Genomic DNA, 22395 nt, shown 5'->3' with positions numbered 1-22395 from the left:
GCAAGGTTGGTCTTTCCTTAAGATGGTCAGCACGGCATCAGTCTGAATTGTGCTCAGATCTGAACTCACAATGGCCCGAAGAGCACTGAGTGAACCATCCGTGGGCGTACACTCGGCGAAGGAGGAAACAGGCGAAGCAGTGACGACACATACTGGGGCTGCGTCGATAAGCATGGCAACAGTGGACCCCTCCGGCAGCAGAAGTGGCTCTGATGTCGTGTTGTAGGCGGTCAGACTGGCGCAGCCGTGTGAGAAACTCACTAGACAAGAAGCGATGGCGATTCCCCGAAACATGCAGCGCTGAGAAGGGGAAACCACTGCGTTGCCGTCGATATTTTCGCTAGATCTAATGGTGAAAATGCGGGCTTGGCCGGGTGGAAGAACAAAATCTGCCGCTGTAACAAGGTGGGGCGGCGAGGAATCGGCAGCGTCACAGAGCTCGATGTCCGTAATATGTATAAGTGGTTGTCCGCACGAAATGACAGCAGATGCGGCTGACAAGAAATCCCAGCCTAAGATGATCGGATGAGCGCACGACGGAAGCACAGTAAACTGTATATGATGGCGAATTCCGTCGATGAGGACTGTCCGGTAGGGTAAATCGGACTGTCAATGGCGCCACATAAGGCCGGACCAACATACGGAGTTTGCACTTTTCGTAGACGGAAGCATAGTTCGCGATGAATAACAGAAATGGCGGCGCCAGTGTCAATAAGAGCGTCGACAGAAACACCTTCCACACAAAAAGCGAATAAATTAGTCGGGCGAGCAGGAGGAATTGGGACAGTTCAAAAACAAGCAGTTTCTCCTCCAAAAACTGCACCGTCTAGTTTTCCGGACGGTTGTCGAAAGAAGTGGAGGCAGGACGCGGGGGGCGATGAAGTACGGCGGAACGGAGACGGGGAACGACGACGGGGTGAGCGAGAAGACCGGGACATGTTCCGGGACAACGGAGGTGAGGGCGAGCGACGTGACGAGGATACATAGGGTCCTGGAACGTAGGCGTCCGATCTGGGCACATAGTCTCTCTCATATGCGGAATAGCCACGTCGTTCATCATGCTGGCGCCGGCGGCAGAAACGAGAGATATGTCCACGTATGCCACAGTAGAAACATACTGGGCGGGAAGGGCGCCAGGTAGACTCATATGGTTGCACGGGGGTCTTCGCTGCCATCGAGGCCAGGTGGTCGCAGACAACGGTGGCAAGCGGAGATGGAACTGGGACCGCAGGCCGCGCAGCAATCTCGGCGTAAGAAGGTGCACAAACAGGCGCAGGGGACCGGGCAAGTGTGACAGTTGGCATGGATGCCAGTTCTTTGATGATCTCGCGCAAATTGGGAGGAGGAGCGCGCAGAGACGCAATGGCGGTGTTGGCTGGACCATGGCCGTGAAGCTCCTCTCGCACAATGATGCGGATGAGCGCTCGCAACTCGTCGTTGTCGGTAAGGTGAGCGTCGCAGGAGGCGCGTGGAAGACGAAAGGCGCAGATCGAGGCAAGGCGTTGGCATGTCGTGACGATGTCAGTAACTGAAGTGGGGCTCTGGACTACAAGAGCGTTAAAGGCAATGGAGTTGATGCCCTTCCGGATATGGCGAATACGTTCACCTTCAGGCATGTCAAACTGAGCGCGACGGCAGAGAGCCAGAACGTCTTCAGTGTAGGAGGTATAGGATTCGTCGGCTCCCTGGATGCGGGTAGCGAGCTTCTGTTTCGCTACTTCGGAGCGCCCAGCCGATGTGCCAAATATCTGTCGCAGCTGCGCCGTAAATGCTGGCCAATCAGGGAAGTCCCGCTCATGGTTGAAAAAACAAGTTTGGGCGACCTGCCTCAGGTAGAAGGCATCGTTGCGGAGCTTGTTTGACTCGTCCCAATGGTTGCAAGCGCTCACCCTGTCGTACTGGTCAAGCCAGTCGTCCACGTCTTCGCCGCGAAGGCCAGAAAAAACCTGAGGGTCACGTTGCGGTGCGGTTACGGACCAAATAGGCCCAGCTGGCGGAGCTGAGGTGGTAGCAGCAGTGGATGCGGTGGTTTGTGCCATGACTGGTGTTGGCGAGCACAACCGTCGACCAGAGCGGAGCTCCAGGGGTGACCGGTAGAGCAAGAGGACGGGGATAACAACGCACGCTCCACCACTTGTGAGACGATGCCCGAGACGAAGGCAGAGCTCTTGTATTGTCACACAGCGCGAGACTGCCCACGAACACCAACCCGACTAAATGATGATGATTATGAGGATGGGTATATACACGTGAAGACGATGATGAACTGCATAGTTAGCGCTCACAATATATATATATATATATATATATATATATATATGTTTATTTATCTTCTTGTGTTAAACTCGTATTCTAAGCTTCATTAATACAGATGAAACAGATACAAAGTTACTGCTATCATACGGACGAATTAGGCATGTCACCTTAGGAAAACTACCATTTCAGAAACAACAATGGTACACCGAATGCTTTTCTTAAACACCTCCTAGGGTGGATATAGTGCAGGATAATGCCAGTCCCGTGTTTTTCATTACATTTGTGCAACAATGTCACCACTTTGAGGCTAAGTTCAATTTTGTTGGCTGTTGTTTTATGTGAGATATGTAATAAGTTTTTGTCTTAATGAAAATTAAGAAATATAACAATGAGCAACACGCGGTCAAGGTGACAACAGGATCCAACGTTTCGACAAGTGGACTTGCCTTCTTCAAGGTGACATATGCTCTCCTCGGCACAGTATATTGTTACGGAAGGATAGGAGGAAAGAAAAGAAGAAGATCGAGAGACACTGGCTCCTGGGTGTTGTTGCTGGTCAGCCATCTTTACCACACTAACACTACTTGTGTATATATTGTAAATACATCCAGTCTATACTCTCAACATCCCCGTAACATATTGGTGGAGGTGCTGGGTAGCAAGGCTGGAAATGGAGCTCCGCTGTGGACGTCGCATCACCGTCCCCACCATGACTGACGGTGAGCACGCGGGTTCAACGTCGTTGCCGCCTCCAACGTCAACGTCACCGCCGCCAGCTACATCGTCGTCCCCATCGGTTGTTGTTGTACAAGCCAAGGATCCCGGAACTTTCTGTGGGACCGATGGCGCCGACGTTGAAGAGTGGCTGGCCATGTACGAAGGCGTGAGTGGAGTCAACAGGTGGGACCCTACGCTTATGCTAGCTAACGTGTTGTTGTACCTAAAAGGCACGGCAAAGGTGTGGTACGAAAACCACGAAGAGGAGCTGACCAGCTGGCACCAATGCAAAGAGAAGCTGAAAGAGTTGTTTGGCCAACCAGCCGGCCGTAAGATTGCCGCAAAGCAGGAACTCGCCTCCCGTGCTCAATCCCCCACAGAGTCCTATGTTTCGTATATCCAGGACGTGCTGGCGCTTTGTCGTAACGGCGATCGCGACATGACTGAAGCTGAGAAGCTCGGGAACGTGCTGAAGGGAATCGCTGACGACGCCTTTAATCTGCTCATGTGCAAAGGCTGTTCTTCACTTGATGCTATCCTCAAAGAGTGCCGACAGTTCGAGCAGGCCAAAAGCCGCCGCGTCGTGCAACCATTCGCCAGACTCCCCAATACTGCAGCAACGTCGACGTGTGAAGATCAGCCCACACACAGCATGCGTCGCCATCAGAGGACGTGGTGCGAATCGTTCGGCGTGAACAGGAAGCGATGGCGCCCGCAGCTTTCTGTTTGCGTCGCCCTGACGCTACCCCTCTTTCAGTTCCTCTAGTTCAAGCCATCGTTGGCCAGGAACTTGAAAGCATTGGTTTACGTTCTGTCTGTGCTGTCGCCAAACCCCGAGCCAACGAACGCCCTTCTACTCTGTTTGATCCACCGCGACGCTTCTCTCCGCGTTATCGCAACCCGACTGAGTGGAGAACTGCGGACGACCAGCCGATATGTTTCAACTGTCGCCGTATTGGTCATGTCACCCGATACTGTCGCAACTCGTGGCCCTCAGCACCTCGCACGCCCACCAACCTGAACCGTTTTGATGGAAATTCACGCCGTGTTTCGCCCTCCGCCGAGTCTAACAGTGCCGACAACTCTGCCAGGAACACGTCGTACAGTCGCTCACCATCGCCTCGCGGACACCAGTCTCGTTCACCAAAAACACGTCGCCCATTTTCCCGTTCGCCGCAGCCGCGTCGCCTTTCGTCCCCTGTGGCTTTCGACCGCGTCCCTTCGGAAAACTAACTGCAGCCCTCGGAGGTGGTGTTGCATTGACAACTACTGCAGCAAATCCTGTCTGTGCCCACAAAGCGAAGTCTAATTGACGTCAAAGTAGACGGCGTACCTGTCCAAGCACTCGTCGACACTGGAGCCCACATATCTGTGATGAGTGCTAGCCTACGTAGACGGTACAATCGGCGCCATCGCGATGTTAAGTTCGCCCCAGGTGCTTGGGTGCTCCTCTGGTCACCATGTCGTCGTGTCCGTCTCTCCCAGAAGCTTCTCTGTCGGTACACAAGGCCTTATGAAGTCCTACGTCAAGTTAACGACGTCAATTACGAGATCTCGTCGTTACAGTTTGATCCGTCCACAAGTACGACGCCAGTTGACATCGTGCACGTTTCGCGGTTGAAGCCACACTTCGCTCGTAGTTCTTCGCCTGACATGCTTCGAGACGGCGCTTCAGCACCCGGGGGTCCTGTTACGGAAGGATAGGAGGAAAGAAAAGAAGAAGCAGATCGAGAGACACTGGCTGCTGCGTGTTTTTGTTGGTCAGCCATCTTGACCACACAAACCCTACTTGTGTATATATTGTAAATACATCCAGTCTATACTCCCAACATCCCCGTAACATACATAGGTAGGGTTCTTCTAAGAGGGGGGGGGGGGGGGGTATGTGCTCCGCTGGAGGTCAGTGAACTATCGTGTCTGACAGAGTGAATAAAAGTTGCGGCAGAAAAACGGCGTTCGTTGGAAAAAAACGGGGGTGGGAACACTATAAATAAGAGAACGAAAGAAATCAGTGAAAGCAAAGCGAGGTTGGAATATTATTGACAATCGAATAACAAAAAAACAAAGCAACTAAGAAACTCAATGAAAAATAACCAAGTTCTGTTGCCTATGCTTTGAGGTTTAGCATAGCGACAAGATTCTAAAGCTGCCTTTGAAACATTCATGCCTATTGGTTGCAATGTCTTGAACTTATGGGTGAGGTGCGATTCTCTATATTTTCTGTCTGGCGCAGAACGGTAATTTGACTGTAGTATGTAGAGTTTAAGTTCATCAAAGTTTTCACCTGATTGGTTAAAATGCTCGTCGATGGTTTTATGGAAGCGTTTTAGCTGTGTCCGCGCGATTTCCGTTTAACCTGACGTTCATTCATTGTCCCGTTTCGCTGATATACTGTTTGTTACAGAAGGAACACTCGAGCATATAAATTACATCGTAGCTAGTGCGAACAAAGCTAGTTTTCACTTGATGTGTGTAGCTATTTGCGGTGCTTTTAATTTTAGGGTCACTTTGAAGGTGCCTGCAGGTTTTCCACCTGGGGCGAAAACATGCTTTTATTGCGGGGAAATGATTATTACGGGGGAACTTCCCTCATGACTCCTGCAATCAACCCATGGCCCTCAGTCCCCAGTGGCTGCGGAGAGCCTGACCAAGGCGGCGGTCAGACCTGCGACGCGGCAGAGGGTGCTAAGGATCTCTGGGTCCGGACAGGCCGTTTTATGAAGATGTTGAATTAGGCATGAGGAAGGTGCAAACTCAATATACTGTAGTAATGGGTGACTTCAATGCAAAAGTAGTGAAAAAGCAGGCTGGTAGGCAATGAATTGGCAACTACGGCATCGATTCTAGGGACACTAGAGGAGAGATGTTGGTAGAATTCGCGGAAAGCAATAGGCTCCGAATAATGAATACCTTCTTCAGGAAGCGCAGCAACAGGAAGTGGACCTGGAAAAGCCCCAATGGAAAGACAAGGACTGAAATATCATATTCTCTGCCGATCCCAGCATTGCGCAGGACGTAGAAGTGTTATGTAGGATAAAGTGCAGGGACCATAAATTAGTGAGGTCTAGGATTTCTCTCAATTTGAAGATAGAAAGAATAAAGTTAGTCAAGAAGAAACAGGCAAACCTAGACGCAGTAAGGGTAAAAGCAGACCAATTCAGGCTGGTGCTCGCAGAGAAATATGCAGCTTTAGAACAGGACGATGAAGACAACATAGAGGTATTGAATGAAACCGTAACTAGGCTGATCTCAGAAGCAGCAATCGAAGTGGGAGGTAAGGCACCAAGGCAACCAGTGGCTAAGCTCTCCCAAGTAACACAGGACCTAATAAAGAAATGGCAAAACATGAAAGTTTCAAACTCTAGTGATCAGATATAATTCGCTGAGCTGTCGAAAATGATCAACAAGAAGAAAGTAAGGGATATCCGAAATTATAACGTGGAAAAGGTTCAGGAAGCAGTAAAATATGGACGCAGCATGAAATCAGTGAGAAGAAAACTTGGCGTAGGACAAGGCAAAATGTATGCTCTGAAAGATAAGCAGGGTACTATCATCAGCAATTTCGATGACATAGTAAAAGCAGCGGAAGAATTCTACAGTTACCTGTACACTTCCCAGAGCAGCCAAGCTACTTTCATTCAAAGTAGTGAACTAGATACAGAGGCTTCTTCTATAACTAGCGATGAAGTTAGAAGGGCCTTGAAAGACATGAGCAGGGGAAAAGCTGCTGGAGAAGATGGAATAACAGTCGATTTATTCAAAGATGGAGGAGATATCATGCTTGAAAAGCTTCCGGCCCTTTATACGCAATGCCTCACGACTTCAAGTGTACCAGAAAGCTGGAAGAACGTCAACATTATACCAATCCATAAGAAGGGAGACGTTAAAGAATTGAAGAATTATAGACCTATTAGCTTGCTTTCAGTATTGTATAAAATATTCACCAAAATAATTTCCGATAGAATCAGGGCAACACTTGACTTCAGCCAACCAAGTTAAAAGGCTGCCTTCGGGAAGGGATATTCTACGATGGATCATATCCATCGTAGAGTACAATCAATGTACTCTACGATGGATATGTACTTAATGCACTCTACGATGGATCAATCAGAGTACAATCTGCAGAGTACAATCAACCTCTTTATATGACTTTCGTAGATTATGAAAAAGCATTTGATTCAGTAGAGATACCAACAGTCACAGAGGCACTGCGAAATCAAGGAGTACAGGAGGCATGCGTGAAATATCTTGGCAAATATCTACAAGGATTTCACAGCAACATTGGTTCTCCACAAGAAAAGTAGAAAGATACCTATCAAGAAAGGGGTCAGGTAAGGAGACACAACTGTTCAATGCTATTCACTGCATGCTTAAAAGAAGTATTGAAGCTCTTAGACTGGGAAGGGTTAGGGGTGAGGATCAATGGCGAATATGTCAACAACCTTCGGTTTGAAAACAACATTGTCCTATTCAGCAACAATGGGGACGAATAACAGCTCATGATTGAGGACATTAACTGAGAAAGTGTTAGAGTGGGGTTGAAGATTACCATGCAGAAGACAAAGACAATATTAAAAAGCCTGGCAAGAACACAAGAATTCAGGATCGCCAGTCAGCTTGTAGAGTCTGTAAAGGAGTACGTTTATTTAGGTCAATTACTCACAGGGGAAAGCGAGATCGCGAGAAAGAAATTTACAAAAGAATAAAATTAGGTTGGAGTGCACACGGCAGGCATTGCCAAATCCTGACTTGGAGCTTACCACTGTCGTTGAAAATAAAAGTCTACAATCATTGCATTCCACCGGTGCTGTCATATGGGGCAGAAAATTGGAGGTTAACAATATAGCTCGATAACAAGTTAAGTACCGCACAAAGAGCGATGGAACGAAAAATGTTAGACCTAACATTAACAGATAGGTAGAGAGCGGTGTGGATCAGAGAACAAACTGGGATAACCGATATTGTAGTTCACATTAAACGCAAAAAATGGAGCTGGGCAGGCCATGTCATGTATTGCGTAGGATGGATAACCGGTGGACCATTACAGTTACAGAATGGATACGAAGAAAGGGGAGCACAGTCGTGGACGGCAGAAAACTAGGTGGGGTGATGAAGTTAGGAAATTTGCAGGTGCAAGCTGGTATCAGCTAGCGAAAGACAGGGTTAAAAGGAGATCACAGGGAGAGGCCTTCGTCCGGGAGTGGACATAAATATAGGCTGATGATGATGTTGGCTGTCTTTTGCATGCACTAACATGTATTTAAAGTTTCTGTTGCGGCGATGGGCAACCCTTGGTACATCCGGGAATGCTTTTCTCGGAAGCTCGTTACTTGATCATATTGGGTGGTATTTTCGTAGGATATTGTTTATGTTTGGGAGGGCATTAGAATATTTTTTATAAAGGCTGGTGGTCTATAATATTCCATTTTAGGTTGTTTTTTAGCTAATGCAGACTGCCTCTCGTAAGTCCGATGCAGAGAAATTTGTGGATGGTTTCGTTCCGCTAGCCTTACTTAAATGTCATTTAGGTGGTGAATATAATCGTTGTCTTCGCTGCAGATTCTTCTTATTCGTTTCACTTCTCCGACAAACTTCCTACCTTGCAGTGTCGCGGGTGATGACTGTTGTAGTCTAAATACTGCTGGCTCTCCGTAGGCTTCCGGTAAGTTTTCCAGTTTCTATGTATACCGTCGTGTCGAGGAAGTTGATCTGACTAGGAGAGTGGTGAGCAGTAAACTTAACACTCGGGTGAAAGCGGTTGAAATGGCCAATTAGGTCGGTTAGTGCGTTTGTGTCGTGTTCCCACATTATGAATATGTCGGCGATGTAACGCAGGTAGGTGTGGAGTTTTAAAAGGTATGATTTTATCACGTTTGCTTCAATCTGTCCCATGAAAATGTCATACGTGGGAGCGAATGATGTTCCCATGCTTGTGCCGAAAGTTTGTAGGTGGTGAATAGAATCGAATTCGAAATATTTGAGCGTGAGAAATAACTCGAGAAGTCACAGGTAAACTTCAGGAGCATGCTCTTGAGGATGGAATACGAGGGACTACGACACGGCTTCAATTCCTTCACTGATGGGTATGTTAGTGTTAAAGAGCAGAAACATCTAAAGTTACTAGACTAGCGCGGTCGGGGAGGATTGGGGTAGCGTTAATCGAGTCGATAATGCGAAGGAAGTGGAGCGTATCTTTAACAAAATATGGTAGGGTGGTTGGGATGTTTCACAGATGGTGATTTAAGAATTTAGATAGTGACTCGGTAGGTGTGTTGTTATTTGACACTATAGGCCTGCCTGGACTTTCTGCTGTAAATATTTCTTCGACGGGAACCTTATGTATTTTAGGAAAAAGGCAAAAGCGGCCGGCTTCTTTGTTATTGGGCATCAAAAGCAATATTCAGACTGGGTGATAAGTTCCTGGGACAGCAGCTGCGCTATTGTACTTTGGGCGAGGTTGCGGTAAAACGAAGTTGGGTTTGAGTCGAGTTTGTGTAATAGGCGTGGTTGCTCAGTTTTTTGAAGGCCTCATCTTTGCACTTTTTTATGCATTTGTGTTCTGCGGGGGACAAATTTTTGCGCTTGCGGCAATGCCGCATTGACCCTAGAATTGCCTTTGAGATTAGTTTTATGTATAAATCACGGTCTGGGCACTGTTCGGCTTCCGGTGTTCACGTGCTAGTTGGTCTGAGAGAGTCTATCATGTTTTCGTACGTCGGGCTTATCGAATTCTCAATTTATTTATTAACTTATAAATTTACTATTACCTATTTATAAACTATAACCTAGTTTCAATTTATTAACTTATTTTACATTTTGATCTCCCGCATTCGCCGTGTTTCCCCAGAAATATAACAAGTACCTCATCTTTTGTCTGACAAACATTCAGCTGAGAAACTACTTTGAAATCATGTTTTCGTGAATAAATTTATAAATCACTGTTTTCCTAAAGGTTCTGTTCGTTCCGAAAGTTCAAACTGAGGAAAACGAGCTCAGATATTTGAGAACACGTTATTTTCTTTTAATACAAAAATGATTATTCAATGCTCCTTGATTCAGAGGTTTACCCGCCGGGGTGGCTCAGTCAGCTAAGGCGTTGCGCTGCTGAGCCCGAGGTCGCGGGATCGAATCCCGGCCCCGGCGGCCGCATTTCGATGGAGGCGAAATGCAAAAACGCCCGTGTGCTTGCGTTGTAGTGCACGTTAAAGAACCCCAGGTGGTCGAAATTATTCCGGAGCCCTCCACTACGGCGTGCCTCATAATCAGAACTGGTTTTGGCACGTAAAACCCCAGAAAGAAGATTCAGAGGTTTGATTCTCCTCGTCAATTCCTACGAGATATGTGGCAATTGCTTCAAGTTGTCTTCTTTATTTTTTCTTTCTTTTTTCAGCTTTAGGGCAGTCCGGTGGCCTTGTCTACGTTCGCAGTCAAGCGCGCTGCAGTCAGAATTATGCAATTATTTTCTATTACTTTTTTTTATTTTGCGGTCAGCTGCACTCTCGATTGAAGGTATCCCGTGATTATAACGCGAGAAAAAGAATAGGTTATACCGCAGGAAATCACTCTGGGTGTTTCGTTTCTTGCCCACTCTGTGGCCACGTCTTGAATACAGCATCCATGGAAGCTCTAGACGGCTTGCGCGCGCCACCGTCACAAGAAGAAAACAAATTTTCTTCTTTTTTATAGTGCTGATTGTAAGCAAACTTGGTTATACGCTTCTTTATAGGCTTATAAATCCAAATTAAACAAAATAATAAAATGCAGTTTTTCTATCGCAAATCGCGGAAGTACAGCGATATTGCCGTTCGTACATTTAATTTCGCTGTCGATGCACATGCACTCTGAATGAAGTGTTTATGTGTGACCCGTGAAACAGACGTTTGCTGCACAGTCAAACAAAGTAGCATGGGCGAATCTGTGCTTAAGAGGCAAGAAATACCTAGCGCCAAGCGCTACAATGTGGTCGTAGCGGTAAACAGCTGATTATATATGCACGCGTTTATTAGAATTTACTGGAAACCACCATTAACCAAAGCAACCTTGGAGATTGTGCCAGTGGCCATATGTTTGAGCGAGATACATTTTATCAAGGTGGTCCAACGTGAGATAAGTTCCTCTTCGCAATATCCGCAGTGAAACTGCCAGATCCCTGTTCAGCTTTGAATGTGTCAATGTAAATTATTTGCATTATAGATATTAGTGTTTAGTAATCTCGTTATAGGTTAAGGTATAATCTCTAAATTACCCGGCCTGGTGGTGGACGGCTCGCTAGTGACTGTCACGGCTAACAAGTCCTCGTGCCAAGTCATGAGCAACCTCACTGAGGTTAACCCGGGTATTGTCCTCTTCTCCCATATGAGCAGGCCACTTCTCCCATATGCGCAGGAAAACATTCGATTTTAGTTCTCATACTCATAGTGTTAAGTTTAGCTGCAACCGCGGCCACGTAGCGTTTGTTGAAATATTCTCAGCACAGTCTCTGATCGAAGAAGAAGAAGCGCTTCCTTCCTGGAGAGAGCCCATGCTCACGAGCACGTGCAGCCAGAGGCTACCGGAACGGCGAAGATTAAATAGTATGCCTGATGGTTTGAACCTCGCTTCTTATCAGTAAACGGTACGCCATATTAAACATTTGGTGCTGAAGACCCGGGATCTACTATCGGAGACCACGGAAGGCTACTAATGAACTGACCAACATGGAGGGGCTGCGATCGAAGCGGACGTCGGGATGATCTCTGAACACCAGTATTATCAACGAGGCTATAGCTCTTCTCAGCGATGAAACAGCCACCGTAGATCAGCTCAGCACTATTTACGGACGTCTCAAGGTGAATAACGATGAGCTGAACAATATCAACGAGGAGCTAGAGGATCTAGACGTAACCACATAGCTGATTAAGAGTTTGAGAAAGAATACAACACCGTTGTGGAATACGAGGACAACGCTACCAGCGTCATGAATGAGCTGCTTAGCAAGCGAGACCGTGTTCTCACATCATCAACACCGGAGCTTCGGACTTCATCGGCAGCCAGTACAGCGGGAGTCTCTGGAGCCAAGCTACCAAAGATTACCATTGCCACATTTGCTGGTGATTTGTGTCGAAACAATGGAAACAATTCGACCAGATGATTCACCGCAATGGAAGCCTCACAGCGACGGACAAGTTTAACTACCTGAGGTTCTTCCTAAGAGGCGACGCAGCCTCAGCTATTGTGCGATTGCCTACAACAGAAGCTTGCTACAAGGACGCCATCGATATACTGAATTTTAAGAAACCCTTCGGCGATAGAACGAGACTCGAACAGGAGTATTTCTCCAGGCTTCGTACTTTGCCTTCGGTCCGTTCAAGTTACCCGACAGCTCTTCGTAAGCTGTGCGACCAGATCGTCATCAACATCCGCGGACTGGAAACCCTGGAGGTGAGCAAGGCGTCCTTTTCCACAATGCTGTGCGACCTGTTGCTGCGGGCTTTACCACACGATATAGTGGTACAGTACCACCGGTCTTGCGCCATTCGGGCGACAAGTGATAGCAGTAATGCAGCGTCTATCGCGGAGCTGGAACGCCTATTAAATTTCCTGTCCATCGAGTTGGAGAGCTTAGAGAAAAGCCAGGTTGCGAATCCAGGAAGAGCGAATGCGCCAAAAACATCTGGCCATTTTCGTGGCTTGAAACCCACGTATTTAGTTCTCCACAACAACACTATGAAAGTAATTGATAACTGTGTGTTTTGTAAATCGAGTCAACATCTCACGGAAGACTGCGAACTTGATCTCGCGCTATCGCAAAACAAGCAAATTTTATCAAGAGACATGATGTGCTTTCGATGCACGACTAAAGGTCACAGGGCGTGTGATTGTAGACGCAAGCTCACGTGCTCTACCTGCAAAGGTCATCATGCGACGAGTGTGTGTGATCCGCAAAAAGTAAGCCAGAAGACACGGGAAATCGGCAGAACAACTGCTCGAATACCAACAAGGAATCCAAGCACAAACACGACTGTGTGGGCATCTCTAGGAAAAGATCCGCATACCATCGATGATTCATCGACGAGCGTCCTCCTGCAGACGTTCCGAGCTTGGGCAGTAACAGACCTCACCTGTCGATATATCAGAGGTGTCATAGACTGCGGCAGTAAGCGCACATTCGTCACAGATTGGCTATCACGACAGCTGAAGTTGCAGTGTGTGGGCTCTACCATCATTGCGCTCGATATGTTTCCAAGCAAGTCGAGTCGAGCAGCGCAGAAGCGGCGTGTTGGGCAGCTCCGTCTGCGGAGCCAGTTCACAGATATGGAAGTTGCCTTGCAAGCGATAGAAATTCCACACATATGCCAAGATATTGTCACGTGCCTTGTGAGAGAACGGGCGACGCGACGTTTATTGAGGGTAGCGGCTCCTGAAAAGCACGGCGCTGGGGGGTGGCTATCGAGCGGGCGGAGAAGCACGCGCACTTTCTTCTTGTCTGTGCCTGCCTCTTAGCACTGTACCCACTACTGCTGGTGGCATTTCTCCCCTTCCTCGGAAAGAGCATCGGCTCTATGCTCAAGAAGTGATGTAAGAAAAGAAGGGGGAAAAGTCAAGGTATGCTTTCCCCCCTCCTTTTGCAAAGGACACATTGTGTCCTTTGCTCGTGCAAAGGACACAATGACAGCTACAGGACAAACAAAAGAACAGCAGCGGGGAAGCGCGACGGGCACATTCTCAAGAAACAGAGAGGTTGCAAGCAGTAGCGTAAGTAGAAAGATGAATAAAAAATAATAATCACGAACGCGGAACATATGGTTTCATACGCATAACGTGATCTATGTCAGGGCGTGGTTGTTGTCTACGCCGTGTGTGCGCCGCACTGTCTGGAACGACTTTGTAGTCCACGTCACTAATGCGGCGCAGCACTTTGTATGGGCCAAAATACCGGCTAATCAACTTTTCACAAAGGCCACGATGGCGAACAGGGGTCCACACCCAGACTTGGTCTCCGGGACCGTAGCGCACTTGCCAGTGACGGATGTTATTGCGCCGTGCATCTGCGTGTTGCTGCTCACCCATGTGCAGCCGCAAGAGCTGGCGGTCTTCCTCAGCGCACTCAGCAAATTCTTTGGCGTCAGTCGTTAGGTGCTCGGTGTCGTGACACGGAAGCATAGCGTCCAACATCGTCTGTACTTCGCTGCCGTAAACGAGGCGAAATGGTGTGAACCGAGTCGTCTCTTGTACGGCGGTATTATACGCGAAGGTCACGTAAGGCAAGATGCGATCCCATGTTTTGTGCTGGACGTCGATGTACATAGAGATCATGTCTGTGATGGTCTTGTTTATTCTCTCCGTAAGTCCATTGGACTACGGATTGTAAGCAGTCGTCTTTCGATGCCTGGTGTTAATCAATTGAAAAATTTCGTCCATGAGCTGTGCCGTGAACGCCGTTCCTCTGTCTGTGATTACAGTGGATGGGGCACCATGACGCAATACAATGTGACACATGAAGAACTGCGCTACCTCAGAAGAGGTGGCTCGTGGGAGTGCCTCCGTCTCGGCATAGCGGGTTAAATAGTCAGCGGCGACGATCACCCGCTTGTTTCCGTCGGTTGACAGAGGAAAAGGCCCAAGGATGTCTAAGCCGACTTTGTCGAATGGCTTATGAGGTGGTTCGATGGGTTGCAATAACCCGGCGGGCTTCAGGGGTGGTGACTTTCGTCGCTGACATTCACGGCAGCCTTTAACATACTGTTTGGCGCTTGCTGCAAGCCCGGGCCAGTAATACATCTCGCGCACTCTAGCAAGCGTTCGTGAGGAGCCGAGGTGGCCAGATGTAGGCTCGTCGTGGCAAGCGAAAAGAATATCGTCCCGCAAGTCTTTGGGAACTACTAGAAGGTAGGCTCGGTCATTCGGGCAGGCGTTCTTCTTGTAGAGCACATTGTCTCGTAGACAGAAGGACGTCAAGACGCGACGTAGATGGCGTGGTATGGATGTTTGACGGCCCTAGAAGTGGTCGATGAGAGGTCAAATTTCAACGTCGTCACGCTGCCATTTTACCAATCGTCGATCGTGACCGACGCGTCGATCGTCGGCGTAATATACCGGTTGCTCCTGCGGAAACACAGCGGGAGGAGCGGCGGAGGAAAACGCTGGAGGCGCGCGTCGTTCTGCAATGTATTGTACCGGTTGGGCAGATGAAAGCGTAACCGGATGAGCCGCGTGAACTTACAGCGGGGGTGGTGCAGGGAGTCTCAGGGCTTCCGCGTAGGTCGCACGGCGGTGTTCAGTCGGTGCAGGCGCCGTGTAAGCAACAGGACAGGCGGACCGGAGCGCTTCGCGAAGTTCATCTTTTACGACACTCTCAATAGAGCTCACCGCCGCTTGTGACGTACGTACCGAAAGCCTTCTGCATTTCCTCGCGCACGACAGTGCGGATTAGTTCGCGGAGGTCGTCATCGTTGCTTCGGGTCGCCGTCAAAATATCAGTGGCGGATGTCACGTTCACTTGCCACTCATACAAATTCGATCGTTGCTGAAGCATCTTCTCCATACTTACAGCCTCAGATAATTCGGCGACAGTCTTCGGAGGGCTCGGCACAAGACCACCGAAGAGCTGTTCCTTCACTCCTTGCATCAGGTGACGGAACTTCTTGTCCTCGGTCATTACCGAGTCTGCTCGTTTGAAGAGGCACGTCATATCTTCGACGAACGTGGTAACACTTTCGTTGGGAAGTTGAACGCGGACCTGGATTGCTCGTTCGGCTCGTTCGCGGCGATCAGCACTGGTGTAGGTGTCCAGTAACTGACGGCGGAACTCACGCCACGATGTCTGTTCCTGCTCACAGTTTTGGAACCCTGTGAGCGAGCCGTCTTCCAGGCAAAAGTAGACACTTCGAAGTTTAGTTCCGTCGTCCCTTTCATTATATTCGGCCACGCGCTCGAAGTCAGCCATCCAGTCTTCGACGTCTTCGAAGACCTTGCAATAGATTGACTTTGAAACCTGTGGATATTGAAGTGTGTATCTGTTCATCATTTCGGCGCTTTCCATAACGGTTGAGATGGTCTGAAGCGCTGCGGGGTCTTCAGGAGGCAGTCCCCGGATCCTGCGGCTGTCCCAGTGTACCGGCGTATCGATTGGCACGGGGGTAGTGGTTCCACGGCCAGAAAGGGTCTGCGACATGGGTGAGGAATACCCAGCACCTCCACCACTTTGACACGTGGCTTGTGAGAGAACTGGCGACGCGACGTTTATTGAGGGTATCGCGCCTGAAAAACACGGCGCTGGGAGCTTGCTATCGAGCGGGTGGAGAAGCACGTGGACTTCTTTCTTCTTGTCCGTGCCTGCCTCTTAGTACTGTACCCACTACTGCTGGTGGCAATATCGAGTCAAGTACAACCAGCTCACGGTTCGTCGCGGAAATTAGTCTGTAAAGGACATCGCTGATCACCAACTATACGAATCCGTTCTCGGGGAAGCAGGCAGAAGCGTTCTCATCGGCTTCGACCAAACGTGGACTGTGATGACGGGTCGCGTCACTCGATGCGAGAGCAATGAGACACTGATTGCTACGAACTCTAAGCTAGGGTGGATGTTTCAAGGCAACACCAAATACATGGCATCAGATATAACAGCTTCGCGGATTATGGTCTGCGTACTGAAGACGAGTGTAGAAGAGAGCGACAAATTGCTCCGGTCATTTTGGGAACTCGAGAGCGTGGGAATATCACACGCTGTTGACAATGAGAGCAGACTCAGTCCAGTATTGATGAAATTTGAAGAAACCATCACTCTTAGGGACGGAAGATACGAAGTGATGTTGCCCTGGAAGGAAGAGGTAGAACTCTCAGGCAACAAACAAGTCGCAATAACAAGACTTTGGAAACTTATTTCCCTACTGTCGAGCAAGCAAGGACTTTTAGAGACGCATGACAACACCATACGGGAGTACCTGCGGGCTGGACATGCGGAGATTGTCGAAGGGTTGACGAAGGTTTATTACATGCCGCACAGGGATGTGATCCCAGAGCACGCACTAACCACAAAAGTCAGAATAGTTTACGACACTTCTTCGCACGCGAAAGGGTGCTTCTCATTGAATGAATGCCTCGAAAAGGGTGAAAACCTGTAGCAGAATCTGGTGAAGGTATTATTACGCTTCAGAACGCACCGTATAGCTCTGCTAGCCGACATTCTGAAAGCATTCTTTCAAATATCAATCGCAGAGAAGGATAGAGATGCCTTTCGATTCCTCTGGTTTGGAGGAAAAAAAGCACTGCGTTTCTCCGAAGAGGAGATTCAAGAGTGGAGGATGACGCGAGTGCCGATGGGAGCAACATGCAGCTCGTTCCTACTGATGGCAACTATACTCCATCACCTAAAGAGTAAGCCTTTAGGCAAAGCCAGCACAGCAAAACTTCTCAGTGAGTCATTCTACGTAGATTATTTAGTGGTTGGAGCAGAGTCAGATGAAGAAGCACTTGAAATCTGCCGCGAAGCCAAAGAGATTATGCAGGAGGTAGGAATGACGCTAAGGAAATGGACGACCAACTCAGATGGCCTGAATAACGCATTGGAGCTTGCGGAACAGTCGGCAGGCAAAGAACTGGCTGTCCCCCACGAGACAAGCGTGAAGGTACTTGGAATAACATTGAATCCGTACACGGATACTTTCACTTATTCTTTGAGGGGCCTTCTAGAATTTATGAAAGAAAAAGATGATACCAAGCGGTTCGTTCTTCAAGCTGCTTCACGGATATTCGACCCAATGGGATTTGTTGTGCCGTTCACCAATGCCATCAAGATCTTCTTCCAGAAATTGTGGACACGTTGAATAGGCTGGGATGAGCAACTTCCTCAGGATCTGCAAAAGATTGGCATGAATGGGTGCGCCAACCACCAATCTTGCAAAATATTTCCATAGCACGTTATCTTGGCAGCGGAACCAAATCGCACCGAGTACTACAGGCTCACGTATTTAGCGACCCAAGCCCTTCGGCATACGGCGCAGTGTTCTACATCGTACCGAGCTGCTCAGCGAGGCCTCAGTTGTTGATTGCAAAAGCATGTGTGGTGCCTCTCAAGACAACGACACTGCCACTGCTGGAGCTTCTAGGAGCCTTGATCGGAGCAAGGCTACATAATTACGTCTCAGGTGCCCTAAGTTTGAGATCCGCTGTACAATGTGGTCGTATTCCACAATTACGTTGTAATGGATAAAAAGTGATGCAACGAAGTGGAAGCAATTTGTGTAGAACAGAGTGAAAGAGATCAGGGGAAAATCCGATCCTTCTATGTGGAAGTATTCTCCAGGGCAGGCGAATCCTGCTGACCTACTGACACGTGGAGTTTCAATGGATAAGTCTTTGGATAACCGTATGTGGCTGCATGGACCAGACTGGCGACCATTGGCGCTTCTGGGTCTTGGAGGAAGTCGTTGGGGCCACGACAGGCATGCGGATATTAATGATATGGTATGAGCCTGCCAGGCCAACTCACCGCCGCCAGGGCTTACAATATTTATTATTAAGGATTGCGAGGCTGCTCTGCTCAGTTGGGACCCAGACCAACAACACCGGGTCGTCCAGCAAGTTGAGGACACCGTCATGACCTGCGTGCTTGTGGCCACTTAATATGGTTTTAATTCGTGATGACAAAGAAGTTTTACGAAGGAATCAATTGAGTTAGTAGACGAAGTCGACACATTTTTATTGCGATAGCGATCATAGTGACAGTCCACGCGCATTTCTGCCGTCGCCGTCGTCATCGCCGTGAAGTTCCGTATAATTTAATTGCGGTAAGTCGTCGCCGCGCGTCGTATGCTGTATGTGTGAGTGAAAGCGTGCGAGCGTGAGACGGCGATCGTGGCTTAATCTCGCTCACGCATGGCGCAAGGCTCCGCAAGGATCCGGAGGGGGGGTAGGGAAGGGGGGGCGCATTCTATGCCGCTCGCGCCCGCCCGAGCCGCTGTGTCTTGAAAACGATCTGCGACGAGGCAAAGTCTTTCCGCTCTGTGATGTGTGTTCGCGGCTTAGGTCGCGTTGATGCGAGCGGCACCACGAAGGTAAATTCGCTCGCTGCTGCTGCCGCGCTCAGTCCAGCATTTTTACAGCTAGTTTCCGCAGTCATCGAATGAGATGGGTTCATGTTCTCTTGTGCACGTGACACCACGCTTGCTAACTGAGTTATTATGCCTACGTTAAGAAGTTTATACGGCCAATAAATCTACTATCCTTAGTCCGTATAGCTGTCCACTAATTTTCTATCGCAATCGATGCATCGCCTTTCGGGCGAAACTGCGATTTTTCGGCAGCGCTCAAGCATTCGATATGAAATGCATGTCAAGCGTCGTGGCAAATTTAACCGATATGTTGAATTCTGAAGTCGTACTTTTACAAGAGACTTTCTCGGACACTAACGAGGAGCTGTAGATACATATAGGCACTGAATGTGCAGGTAACTCTACTAGATGAGTTGAATTTCCTAAACGAGCAGTTACTACATGACGCCGCAGAATGTAAATTCACTTTGCATGATGACCTTGGGGAGCCTGCTTACCCTGCGTTCTGTTCTCACGCAAAACTACCATGAGCCCAAGCAAAAGGAGCAAAGTCCATTTTTGCGAAGGCAGCGAAGCACTGCAGTGGTCTACACTAAATGTATCCAATAATATTGTTACGCAAAAGCTACGGAAGGACATAAGAGGAGAACGAAGTGCGCTTGTCAAATTTAGCCTCCCAGTCTGTTGTGCTACCCAGCGGTATCCGACTTGCCTCTTTTGAGATCGAAGCGGATACCAGTGTCAGCATAGGCGCTTTAACTGGTGACACGTCCCATGAATCCCAAGAGCACGGTGCTGAAGACTCGTTGCCGTTTCTAAAAATGATCAACAGGTCATTGTCGTCAGAGAAGCGTCAAGCCCTGGTCAGCGTCCTTCGAAAGCATGCGTCATTGTTTGATTTCGCGCAGAACGCTCACAAAGTTCACGTTCCAACTACGCGGGCTCGCCACAGGATCGACACGGGGCCCGCGCATCCCATAAGGCAGATACCCATGCATTCAACTGACAAAGAGAAAACCGCTTTTGTGACCCCAGACGGCTTGTTTGAATTCAACGTCATGCCGTTTGGTTTGTGCAACGCGCCTGCAACATTTGAACGGTTTATGGACACGGTACTGCGCGGCCTGAAATGGGAGATTTGTTTATATGTTATCTTGACGACGTCGTCATTTTTGGCCGCACCTTTGCAGAGCACAACCTCGACTGGACGTTGTTCTGACGTGCCTTGAACAAGCTGCCCTTACCCTCAACTCAAAGAAATGTCACTTTGGCCAACGAGAGGCGCTAGTGCTTGGACATCTAGTGGACAAGCAGGGGGGTGCGACCAGACCCACAGAAGGTCGCTGCAGTTAACGGCTTTAAACAACCGCAGTCACAACGCGAGCTGAGGAGCTTCTTGGGTCTTTGATCGTACTTTCGACGTTTTGTCGAAAGTGATCGTACTTTCGACTTTAAGACCATGAACAACGTAAACTGTACTAACCCCACCTAAAACAGCTCATTAAAACTTAATACAGGGACACTAAGGTTGGCAGCGTCTTCTTGTGTGAATCAAAAAAAGCTTCGTGATATTCTCACACCTCATTTTCGTTGTTTATCCTTGCCAGAAAAATCCACCAAGAGAGCCATTAATCAATTCTACATTAATCGCGAAAAACGCCATAGACAAGTGCAAATATTGCAGCTCTTCAGAAAATCTCGCTAACAATTGCACCAAATAATTAAAAAGGTGAGCACGATGAATCAGCGAGGCAGGAAAAGTGACGCACTTCCGGTGCGTGTTACCACTGCTTATTCTTATCGAAAGAAAAGGTCAGCGTCTCACATATTGCCTGAATCCCACGCTTATTTAAGGCAATCATTAAAAGCCTTGTACAAATTTATTAATTTATTTATCATTGGGATACATCATCTTTTAAATATAAACATCTCCATCTGCGTGGCAACTTTCCCCAAATGCTAAGCATCGCAAATGTCACTATTAACTACAAACGAATCCATAAAATCCTCGACTGTACGGCCATTGGCGTGCTTCCGCGAAGGCTTAGTTATTTCAAGGTAAAATAATCTTTGGTTGGTTCTCAACTTCACGGAAGAATTCCTTACACTACTTTAATATCAGCAGCGCTAAATCAGAAAATTTATTGTAATATTTATTGCGATAATATTTAAGAATATATACCATTTCTTACTGTGGTGTTAAGCCTCTTAATATCCGTCCCCATTGTCGGTTTAGAAAATTAGGGGATGCGCAGAGGCGAAATCAAGGTCCCCTCGGTGATGCGCTAAACTCGGCTTTATTTCCTGGCGTGATGGTAATGAGAAAAATAGGGGGCGCACTGTTCAGCGCCATTATCACCCCAATAATTTTTCGGAAAATAAGCAAGTAATGTTTAAATATAAGCATTCATAATGAAAAATCTGCTTGAATGTCACAAAAACCTCGAACACACAATAGAAAGAAAAATTACGGCAGAAATCATCTCACGATGACTGCTGTTGTTAATGCGAACAGCAATCCAGCAATGTAGCGCCAGGTCATGTTCCTAAAATCACATTGATTTAAGACATCTAGTGGTAATTATAAAACTTTATGAGTTGCTTCGGCTATGTGGCGCATACTCCGATATCGTCTCAGTTTGCTATGGTACTCACTTATCCATGTGGCGAATCAGCATGGAGGCATAACGACAACTGTATTAGAGCACTGCGCGGGCTCGGGCTTACCCGAAAGCCCGGGCCCGGCCCGGCCCGTGGGCGGGGCTGGGCCGGGTAGGGCAGCTTTTTCACGGACTCGGGCCGGGCTCGGGCACGGCATGTGCTTTTTGAACCGGGCCCGGGCCGAGCTCGGACTTTCTGGTGGTGCGCATGTAACGTGCAGTGAGTTATCCTCGCGCTTCTCGACTCTGAAAAACATGTATTTTTCGGTCTCGGGCCGGGTTCGGGCTGGTTTTGAGCCGGGCTCGGGCATAAGCTAAAGGGGTGGCGGGCCGGGCCGGGCGGGCAACGTAGATTATTTCTGGGCCCGGGCCGGGCCCGGGTGTCGCCATAAAACTTTTGGTCGGGATCGGGCGGGCAGCCCGACGTAAAAATGGGCCTCGGCCGGCCCGTGCAGTGCTCTAAACTGTATGAGGCCGACGCATTGATGATGGAGCGATGAAGCAGAAATGATATCGATTTAACGACAAATGCGCTTATAACGACGGCAGCCGAACATCGAAGTCCCAAGGATAACCACGAAACTACCACCACGGCAACCCGACGAGACGGTACGACAACATGCGGAGGATAACGGAATGATGATGAGTGTATGATGACAATGGCATGAGGATGACTGTATTACGAAACCTGCATGACGAAGCTGGAGCGACGATGATACACGACCATAAAG

Source organism: Dermacentor silvarum, chromosome 5 (genome assembly GCF_013339745.2).
Source record: "Dermacentor silvarum isolate Dsil-2018 chromosome 5, BIME_Dsil_1.4, whole genome shotgun sequence".
In the NCBI taxonomy this organism is placed as follows: domain Eukaryota; kingdom Metazoa; phylum Arthropoda; class Arachnida; order Ixodida; family Ixodidae; genus Dermacentor; species Dermacentor silvarum.
The sequence above is the reverse complement of the archived record's forward strand: the minus strand, read 5'-3'. Positions refer to the sequence as shown.